Source organism: Oncorhynchus kisutch, linkage group LG24 (genome assembly GCF_002021735.2).
Source record: "Oncorhynchus kisutch isolate 150728-3 linkage group LG24, Okis_V2, whole genome shotgun sequence".
Taxonomy (NCBI): Eukaryota; Metazoa; Chordata; class Actinopteri; order Salmoniformes; family Salmonidae; genus Oncorhynchus; species Oncorhynchus kisutch.
The window spans coordinates 683,461-692,524 of record NC_034197.2 but is presented as its reverse complement, the minus strand read 5'-3'; positions in this window follow the sequence as shown (position 1 = coordinate 692,524).

Below are 9,064 nucleotides of genomic sequence, written 5' to 3'. Positions count from 1 at the left end.
GGATTGCTGACCTCTGCCTGCCCTGAGCCTGCCTGCCGTTCTGTACCTTTTGACTCTGATCTGGATTGCTGACCTCTGCCTGCCCTTTGACCTGTTGTTTGCCTACCCCCCTGTTTTTGTAATACACTTTTGTTACTTCGAAACTGTCTGCATCTGGGTCTTCTCCTGAGCCTTGACAGTCTTATTCCTATGTGTTTGTGTTCATTTTTGTCATTCTATGCTGCTTTTGTTTGACATTTCTTTGTCATTTTATATATTCTTATAACTATTTATAATAATAGTTGTGGTCTGTATGACATTTTACAAATAAAGTGTATTATTCAATAGCAAATGTACGTTAAGGCACATCTCTATCATATTCAAGCTTTTCTATATCTCTTTTGGCTGATGTGTATGTCAATTGTTTTATCTTTAGTCTGTAGCAGCACCAAGAGGCATTTCTACCCAACAATGCAGAGAGAAACAACAGGTGTAGACTAACAGTGAAATGCTTCCTTACAGACCCTCTCCAACAATGTAGAGAGGAACAGGTGTAGACTAACAGTGAAATGCTTCCTTACAGACCCTCTCCAACAATGCAGAGAGAAACAACAGGTGTAGACTAACAGTGAAATGCTTCCTTACAGACCCTCCCCAACAATGTAGAGAGAAACAACAGGTGTAGACTAACAGTGAAATGCTTCCTTACAGACCCTCTCCAACAATGCAGAGAGAAACAACAGGTGTAGACTAACAGTGAAATGCTTCCTTACAGACCCTCTCCAACAATGCAGAGAGAAACAACAGGTGTAGACTAACAGTGAAATGCTTCCTTACAGACCCTCCCCAACAATGTAGAGAGAAACAACATGTGTAGACTAACAGTGAAATGCTTCCTTACAGACCCTCTCCAACAATGTAGAGAGAAACAACAGGTGTAGACTAACAGTGAAATGCTTCCTTACAGACCCTCTCCAACAATGTAGAGAGAAACAACAGGTGTAGACTAACAGTGAAATGCTTCCTTACAGACCCTCCCCAACAATGCAGAGAGAAACAACAGGTGTAGACTAACAGTGAAATGCTTCCTTACAGACCCTCCCCAACAATGCAGAGAGAAACAACAGGTGTAGACTAACAGTGAAATGCTTTCTTACAGACCCTCCCCAACAATGCAGAGAGAAACAACAGGTGTAGACTAACAGTGAATTGCTTCCTTACAGACCCTCTCCAACAATGCAGAGAGAAACAACAGGTGTAGACTAACAGTGAAATGCTTTCTTACAGACCCTCCCCAACAATGCAGAGAGAAACAACAGGTGTAGACTAACAGTGAAATGCTTCCTTATGGGCCAAAATACCAGCAACAGCGTGTAAAAACCCTGTGAAGACTTACAGAAAACGTTTGACCTCTGTCATTGCTAACAAAGGGTATTTAACAAAGTATTGAGAAACTTTTTATTGACCAAATACTTATTTTCCACCATAGTTTTCAAATAAATTCATAAAAAATCCTACAATGTGATTTTCTGTATTTTTTTTTCTCTCATTTTGTCATAGTTGAAGTGTACCTATGATGAAAATTACTGACTAAATACTTTTTTGCCCCACTGTAGTTTATTAGTCGATACAGGATAGAAATTTGGCTTCTGCTTTTAATCCAACCCCCCCAAATATAGCCACACATTAGGTTAGAGAGGCTGGAGCAGAGAGCACCTGCAGTTCCCAATGAGCCGATTAGGGGTTAAGTTCCTTGCTTAAGGGAACATCGGCAGTAGGTGGCACCCTGGACATTCACCAAGATTTTTGCCCCCTTCGGCAGTGGGATTTGAACCTGCAACCCTCAGGATACTGGCCTGCTTCCTTAACCTTGAAGCTACCACTGCTCTTTTGTCCAGGTGGGAGATGGAAGTGTAGAGTGCAATAGAGATTGCATCATTTTTTGGGGCGGTTTACGAATTGGAATGGGTCCAGGGTGTCTGGGATGATGGCGTTGATATGACCGGCCTTTCAAAGCATTTCATGGCTACAGATCTGAATGCTACGGGGTGATAGTCATTTAAACAGGTCACCTTGGTATTCTTGGGATTATGGTGGTCTGCTTGAAAGATTTAGGTATTACAGACTGGGTCAGGGAGAGGCTGAAAATGTCAGTGAAGACACTTGCCAGCTGGTCTGCGCATGCTCACAGTATGCATCCTGGTAATCCCTCTGCGGCCTTGTGAATGTTAACCTATTTAAAGGTCTTACTCATATCGGCTACGGAGAACGTGATTATACAGTCATCCAGAACAGCTCTCATGCATGGTTCAGTGTTGCTTGCCATTTAGCTCGTCTGATAGGCTCATGTCACTGGGCAGCTCGCGGATGGGTTTCCCTTTTTGTTATCCATGATTGTTTGCAAGCCCTGCCACATCCGTTGAGTGTCAGAGCCGGCGTAGTAGAATTCAGTCTTAGTCCTGTATTGGCACTTTGCCTGTTTGATGTCTCGAAAGTTGTAGCAGGATTTCTTATAAGCGTCCGGATTAGTGTCCCACTCCTTGAAAGTGGCAGCTCTTACCTACAGTATATCAGTGCGGATGTTGCCTGTAATCCATGGCTTCTGGCTGGGATATGTACATACGGTCATTGTTGGGATGACGTCGTCGACGCACTTATTAATGAAGCCGGTGACTAATGTGGTAAACTCCTCAATGCCATCGGATGAAGCCTGAACGCGAGAGCCCCAAACTACCCCAATCCTTTGTCATGTTAATGCCCTGCTGGCACTGTTTGAGTACTGGTTGATGTGTGAAGAGCTTGTTGTTAATGGCCAGGCCCTGTTGTCCCACACAAAGAAAGGCTTTAAAGTGACACTCCAGTCTCATTTTCACCTAATTTAAAATCTGATTTACTTAGCAAAGGCACATCTCAATGGTGGTCCAGGTAAGTCATGACATGGCACAAGTGGGGTGTGGGACTTTTCCTCTTTTGTTCTCTATTGTGCCTCAATTGTTAATTAAGCAAGGGGGAGGCCAATGAGCTCACGGATTCCCAACAGACCAACTCCTTGAATGCCCTAATCCTTGAAGTCTGCAGTTGTGTCAAAAAAAAAACTATTTTGTTCTAACCTTATTTTTGTACCCTTTTGTGTGTGTACATGGGATATCGCTTTTTAACAGTAAAAGTTTTTTTTAATGAATTGCTGGAGGACGTCTTTAACATTGACCCCAGAAGCCTCCACCAAGCCCCCCAAAAACACATGAGTATTATTTTGTAACCCTAACACATAACATGGTTGGATGTCTTGACCCATTAGAATACCTGCAGTAGTTAACAAAAAAGTTAAACAATTAATTATACATGACACATTGAGAAACATGAATATTGTCCATATGCCACATCTATTCTAATTAGGCGATAAGACAGTTCATCAATGTCTTGCGACTGACATACATTGTTGGTTGAGGATACTAAATAATTGTTGAAAACCTGCCATGGCTAACAACTACTAAGTAAAATAGAGCTGCACCAAAAAGCACATTTACATGATCAATTCATAAAAAGGCAATCATTTCCATTCAAATCATAATGAACTTCCAAGAATGTTTTTATTTAGAGCTAGGCACTGAGGAACTACACAAATAGGCTGAACTAACCTATACATTTACATGTGAATTATGGAATACACATTGGAAATGTATTGAAGTATAGCTGAAATGTTGGGGTGGGGGTGTAAGGAGTAATGAGGCTTAGGTCTGGTTGATGTCCAAGAAGAACTGTCTAGGGAAAGGACTTGACATGAGCACTTCCTGACATCTGACCCCTTTTACATCCTAGATTGACAGACCAACACCAGCAACGCAAAACTGTTGAAGGTATCCGTTTGTGTACTCTACTATTCATAGGAGAGACGTCGATATTGTGTGGTAAACTCTGACAGGCTTCCACTGTTTATACCAGTCAATTTACAGAGTAAACAGAATACGAAAGAGGTTGTGTGGGTGTCCTAAAAATACATTTGCCCTACGAGTCGGGTCACATATCCCCACACTGTGCTATGAAGACGGGGAGCTTGGGCTTGTTGTCTGGGCTGTTAGGAACATTTCGTGGGAGAGAGTGGATGGTTGTTGGAAAAAGCTTTGGACGGGCAAGGCATTGGCGAAAGATACTTCTAATGTCTAAACAGTGTGTACTCTGATGTGTAGAACAGATTTGAGGTTTATTTTGACTAGATTTGTATTGTAAAATCTGACTATACAATACCAGATGTCTGCTTCAAATGTCTGCTTTCAACAAACACAAATAGGGCAGTTTCCCAGACACAGATTAAGCCTAGTCCTGGACTAAAAAGATAACTCAATGGAGAATTATTTGTAGTCCAGGACTAGGATCAATCTTTTTATAGTCAAGGACTCAATAATCCAGTACTATGTAATCCAAGGTTAAATCATGGCTCTAAAATCAAAGATCTGAATTAACTAAGTGGCTTATTCCCTGCTTGTATTTCCATGAAACCCACCAGCCCATATAAAGTTTGATCATTGTTCTGTATGATCATTAAATCTTGCCTTGGGCACATGCAGTGCATTCTGAACGTATTCAGACCCCTTCACTTTTTCCACTTTTTGTTACGTTACAGCCGTATTAAAATATATATACAGTGAGGCAAAAAAGTATTTCGTCAGCCACCAATTGTGAAAGTTCTCCCACTTAAAAAGATGAGAGGCCTGTAATTTTCATCATAGGTACACTTCAACTATGACAGACAAAATTTGAAAAAAAATCCAGAAAATCACATTGTATGATTTTTATGAATTTATTTGCAAATTATGGTGGAAAATAAGTATTTGTTCTGAAAGAGCTGCAAAACCTGGACCCGTACAAATCAGCTGGGCTTGACAATCTGGACCCTCTATTTCTGAAACTATCTGCCGCCATTGTCGCAACCCCTATCACCAGCCTGTTCAACCTCTCTTTCATATCGTCTGAGATCCCCAAGGATTGGAAAGCTGCCGCAGTCATCCCCCTCTTCAAAGGGGGAGACACCCTGGACCCAAACTGTTACAGACCTATATCCATCCTGCCCTGCCTATCTAAGGTCTTCGAAAGCCAAGTCAACAAACAGGTCACTGACCATCTCAAATCCCACCGTACCTTCTCCGCTGTGCAATCTGGTTTCCGAGCCGGTCACGGGTGCACCTCAGCCACGCTCAAGGTACTAAACGATATCATAACCGCCATCGATAAAAGACAGTACTGTGCAGCCGTCTTCATCGACCTTGCCAAGGCTTTCGACTCTGTCAATCACCATATTCTTATCGGCAGACTCAGTAGCCTCGGTTTTTCGGATGACTGCCTTGCCTGGTTCACCAATTACTTTGCAGACAGAGTTCAGTGTGTCAAATCAGAGGGCATGCTGTCCGGTCCTCTGGCAGTCTCTATGGGGGTGCCACAGGGTTCACAATCCTCGGGCCGACTCTTTTCTCTGTATATATCAATGATGTTGCTCTTGCTGCGGGCAATTCCCTGATCCACCTCTACGCAGACGACACCATTCTATATACTTCCGGCCTGTCCTTGGACACTGTGCTATCTCACCTCCAAACGAGCTTCAATGCCATACAACACTCCTTCCGTGGCCTCCAACTGCTCTTAAACGCTAGTAAAACCAAATGCATGCTTTTCAACCGTTCGCTGCCTGCACCCGCACGCCTGACCAGCATCACCACCCTGGATGGTTCCGACCTTGAATGTGTGGACATCTATAAGTACCTAGGTGTCTGGCTAGACTGTAAACTCTCCTTCCAGACTCATATCAAACATCTCCAATCGAAAATCAAATCAAGAGCCGGCTTTCTATTCCGCAACAAAGCCTCCTTCACTCACGCCGCCAAACTTACCCTAGTAAAACTGACTATCCTACCGATCCTCGACTTCGGCGATGTCATCTACAAAATTGCTTCCAATACTCTACTCAGCAAACTGGATGCAGTTTATCACAGTGCCATCCGTTTTGTCACTAAAGCACCTTATACCACCCACCACTGCGACTTGTATGCTCTAGTCGGCTGGCCCTCGCTACATATTCGTCGCCAGATCCACTGGCTCCAGGTCATCTACAAGTCCATGCTAGGTAAAGCTCCGCCTTATCTCAGTTCACTGGTCACGATGGCAACACCCATCCGTAGCACGCGCTCCAGCAGGTGTATCTCACTGATCATCCCTAAAGCCAACACCTCATTCGGCCGCCTTTCGAATTGCAAAAATCGCTGAAGTTGGAGACTTATCTCCCTCACCAACTTCAAACATCAGCTATCTGAGCAGCTAACCGATCTCTGCAGCTGTACATAGTCTATCGGTAAATAGCCCACCCATTTTTACCTACCTCATCCCCATACTGTTTTTATTTATTTACTTTTCTGCTCTTTTGCACACCAATATCTCTACCTGTACATGACCATCTGATCATTTATCACTCCAGTGTTAATCTGCAAAATTGTAATTATTCGCCTACCTCCTCATGCCTTTTGCACACAATGTATATAGACTCCCCTTTTTTTCTACTGTGTTATTGACTTGTTAATTGTTTACTCCATGTGTAACTCTGTGTTGTCTGTTCACACTGCTATGCTTTATTTTGGCCAGGTCGCAGTTGCAAATGAGAACTTGTTCTCAACTAGCCTACCTGGTTAAATAAAGGTGAAATAAAAAATAAAAAATAAATAAAAGGGTCGTTGTCCTGTTGGAAGGTGAACCTTCGCCCCAGTCTGATGTCCTGAGTGCTCTGGAGCAGGTTTTCATCAAGGATCTCTCTGTACTTTGCTCTGTCTAGGGCTGTTACGGTGACCGTATTACCGCCACAGAGGTGGTCACAGTCATGACGGCAGTCAAATTCCACATGACCGTTTAGTCATGACAGTAATTAGGCTTCTCCAAGCTCTGATGCTGCTAGTCATTAGTAGCCTACCAACCTGCCAACTGCCTGGTACTCAGCACTCTATTGTCTCTCTAATCACTCTGACATCAATGCAAATCATAGTCGCACACCTCATCTATCCTAGAATAGGTCAACTTTTGTACCATGGGGAGAATGACATAAGCTAGTGCTTTTGCTGTTCGTTAGGCCTACTCATCTTATTGGATGACAAAAAGTAGGCTAAATGTGGACAGTTCTTACATCTCCAATATGCGCCTTGGAATTCAATAAGAGGGACGGCACAGTTGCGTCCCCGATGTGTCTGTCTTCATTCACTTGTAGCCTACTTCTTAGCTGAAATGCCTGTGAGAAGGACCCAATCACTTGAAGACATTGGCTACGTCTGAGCCATGTGAGGTAGAGGTGCTACCGAGCACGGCAGCAGGGAGAAGGGAATTATAATTAGCCTATTATATTCAGCCCAAGGGCACAACGGCCACTTTGGCGCAAAAGTTATGGATTTTTTAGGGGGCATTACGGCCACACAAGGGGGATGACACCGGGAAATTCAATGCCCGGTAACAATATTATCAAGATTGTCAGATTGTGAATGAGACTGAAGAAGTGTGTGCAGCTTGCGACCTTTTTTCAAATCATCGTTAGAGTCCCATCATGCAGCCTTAGAATGTATTAAAAATCAAAACATAGCCCAACGTTTGTATCACAACTAATTAAGTGATAATGCCCTCGAAGCCGGTGTTTGAACACCGTCTTCGAGGGCATTATCACTTTTATACAACGGGTTATCAACATATTCAAATAATGATTGACATATTTTTATACATTTTATTTTGATGAATTTATTAATACTATTTCATTCTTCCACAAGATATAGTCCCGACCCAAATCTAGGGTTGCCAAGCTGGCTGGTCGTTCCTTCTATCGGTCCAGTTGCAAGAGACGCGACCCAGTCGTTCTGTATCTATGGACGCAACCCAGTCGTTCTTTCTAAACGTTCCGTTGCCATACTGTCTGGCAACCTTCTTATCCCTTGCTAGCTAGATAGCCAACTACGGCTAACTTAGAGTCAAGTCAAAAAGTGCAGCCAGAATAACACCAAAGCAGCTGCATTTGTTTAAGCTGTTTTCAAGTGACAATTATTTGGATACATCCATAACAATGAGCTAATGAGGCGCGAGTTCGCCTGGCATAGAACATATCCACTACTGTCCCGTCGATGTGGATATGGGGGTGCTCCCTCTGCTGTTTCCTGAAGTCCACAATCATCTGCTTTGTTTTGTTGACGTTGAGTGTGAGGTTATTTTCCTGACACCACACTCGGAGTGCCCTTACCTCCTCCCTGTAGGCTGTCTCATCGTTGTTTGTAATCAAGCCTACCACTGTAGTGTCGTCCACAAACTTGATGATTGAGTTGGAGGTGTACATGGCCACGCAGTAGTGGGTGAACAGGGAGTACAGGGGAGGGCTCAGAACGCACCCTTGTGGGGCCCCAGTGTTGAGGATCAGCGGGGTGGAGATGTTGTTACCTACCCTCACCACCTGGGGGCGGCCCGTCAGGAAGTCCAGGACCCAGTTGCACAGAGTGGGGTCGAGACCCAGGGTCTCGAGCTTGGTGATGAGTTTGGAGGGTACTATGGTGTTAAATGCTGAGCTGTAGTCGATGCTGGCTGGGTGGAAGGCAGAACACAGGATCCGCTTCGGGAAAGTCATATTCCTGGTCGTAATGATGGTGAGTTGACGTTGCTCTTATATTCAGTAGTTCCTCCCGACTGTATGTAATGAAACCTAAGATTACCTGGGGTACCAAGGAAAGAAATAAAACATTAAAAAAAATACTGCATAGTTTCCTAGGATCGCGAAGCGAGGCGGCCATCTCTGTCGGCGCCGGAAGTTAAATCCATTATTTAAAAAATGGAAAGAATATGGCACCATAACAAACCTGCCAAGAGAGGGCCACTCACCAAAACTCACATACCAGGCAAGGAGGGCATTAATCAGAGGCAACAAAGAGACCAAAGATAACCCTGAAGGAGCTGCAAAGCTCCACAGCGGAGATTGTAGTATCTGTCCATAGGACCACTTTAAGCGATACACTCCAGCCATTGGCCAGCCATTGCCATTACCATTGCTTAAAGAAAAAAATAAGCAAACACTTTTGGTGTTTGC